This window comes from Pteropus alecto, unplaced genomic scaffold, assembly GCF_000325575.1.
Source record: "Pteropus alecto unplaced genomic scaffold, ASM32557v1 scaffold35, whole genome shotgun sequence".
Taxonomy (NCBI): Eukaryota; Metazoa; Chordata; class Mammalia; order Chiroptera; family Pteropodidae; genus Pteropus; species Pteropus alecto.
Window position 1 is genome coordinate 9,016,423 of NW_006437828.1, and position 2,356 is coordinate 9,018,778.

At 44.2% G+C, this 2,356-nt stretch overlaps 1 pseudogene; it reads right to left on the minus strand.

The window, feature by feature from the left end:
* Positions 1–907: 907 nt before the first annotated feature.
* LOC112482284 lies at positions 908–1,026 on the minus strand (annotated as a pseudogene).
* Between the last annotated feature and the right edge of the window lie 1,330 nt (positions 1,027–2,356).

Consider the following 2,356-nt stretch of genomic DNA (forward strand, 5'->3'; position numbering starts at 1 on the left):
CCGTTATGGCCATCATCAAAAGGACAAGAAATAACAAGTGTTGCTGAGGATGTAGAGAAGTTGAAACCCTCACGTACTGCTGTGGGAATGTAAATGGACACAGCCACTATGGAAAACAGTATGAATACTTCTCAAAAAATTAAAAATAGAGCTAGCATGGGATTCAGCAATGCCACTTCTAGGTATTTACTAAAAGAAAACAAAAACACGAACTTGAAAAGATATGTTTATAAACTCCCATGTTGATCGCAGCATTATTTACAATAGCCAAGACATGCAAACAACCTATCGATGTATCTATCGATGAATGAGCGGATAAAGAAGATGTGGTGCATATATATAGGATGGAATATTACCTGGCAATAAAAAGGAAATCCCGTCATTTACTACAACGTGGAGGGAGCTTGAGGGCATTATGCTAAGTGACATAAGTCAGACAGAGAAAGACAAATGTCCGTGAGATCTCACATGGACTGTAGAAACAACGGTAACAACTAGCCGAGCTCACGGGTACGGAGACAGGTGAGTGGCTCCCAGAGGTGGGTAGGCGGCCGGCATGGAGGTGAAATGGTTGAGGGGGTTGGGAGGTGCCAACTGTCAGTTATAATATAAGTAAGTCCTAGGGACATGATGGACAGTATGGGGACCATATTTAACAACACTGTGTTGTATATTTGAAAGTCTCTAAAGGACTAGATCTTAAATGTTCTCATCACATGAAAAAAATTTGTTACTGGCCGTGTGGGGATGGGTGCTAACTGGACTTACTGTGGTGCTCACGTATAGACGAGGACCCCAGACATCCTAATCAGATTATTTTTTCAGGCGAGGCAACCCTTGGTTGACCTCACAGATTGCAAAGACCTTGTCAGCTTGCGATCCCTTATTTTTTATTTTATTTTTTTTACGCCTACAGCACTTAGTCTTCCTAGGTGGTCTCCCATCCAAGTACTCACCAGGCCTGACCCTGCTTAGCTTCCGAGATCAGATGGGATCGGGCTTAATCAGGGTAACATGGCTATAGACCTGAATCAGATTTTAAGTGAAATAAGAAACATTACTAGTTCAAAATGGCGGCAGGGGTGGGGGCAGAATCTATGGGCTATAAACGAAGGAAGGATGCCAGGCGTTGAAGAAAGCGCGTGTTTACGCAGAGCAGAGCATGTCTGGAGTCCTCCCCGTGGCAGAGGGGGAGGCCTTGCAGGGATGGATTCCTTTTACAAGGTTTCACATAAACAAGGCCCTCTTCCCAGTTCTGTGCATGGAGACAGAAGCTGGTGGGTGGAAGCAGGTGGATCAATCACGCTCGTGAATGGCGAAGGAGACGCCTGCACCGTTCTTTGTTTACCGAGCGAATCCTCTCCTCCAGGACCGGTTTCTGGCTCAGCAACTGCAGCCTGTCATCGTCGGGATCTGGTTAATGTTCACACCAATGACGAAAACCCTGGTGTGGAAAATCAGTGTTATAAGCCACAGTTACGCAAACACGGAGGAGAAAGTGAGACTTCAGAATCCGCTAAAAATTCATATCCAAGATGGAATCGGGTCTTAGCTACATGGTTTGATTCTAAATCCTGTCATTCATTCAAAGTACATCATTCTTCTTTTTTTTTTCTTCTTTTATGCATTCATCATCCTTTATTTACTACTAACCACCTTCGATTGACCAGGTTCAGAAACAGAAATGACAAGGTGGTTTTGACCCTCTTCCTTGTCTTGAATGAGCTGAGTCACTTTGGGACTCTATACCAACCCGGACGCAGGGCAGATTGCTGGCAGGGAAGGTGCTCCTTGTACAGGGTGAAAGGGAGCGTTAAAAATAATTAGTAGAGATCACAGAACACACAGAAAGTCTAATCTGTACTATTTGGAGGCAAAACGGTGGTATGGTTACCATAAACAACTATTCGTTGAATTAATTAGTGAAGAGCACAACACCTGAAGATTGTATTTTTCTATAATTAGCTCACAGTCATGTAATAAATATTTCATTGAGAGGGAGAGAATTAAGCCACCTGAAGATGAAATCTATGGCATCCGATACCCCCAAAGGACGTTCCCATTCCTTTTTCCAGGCGGGGCCATTGTTTTTGAAGTCGACCTGGTGGCTCTAACTCACATGTCCACTGGAGCTCGCACCTCACCCGGAGGCTCTACTTTCTCAGAAAACCCAAACAATCCAGTGACCAGACCAGAAAAGCAAACCATTTCAAGAATGGAAAAACTTGTGGCCTAAAGTGTATTAATGGACTTGCTTTCAGCACATTGATAGAAATAGGTTTTCAGAGACTCCGAGGATGTGAGCATTGAAAGGGAGTGTGGGCGTCACCTGGGCCAGTGGCTTTTGGGCACTTCA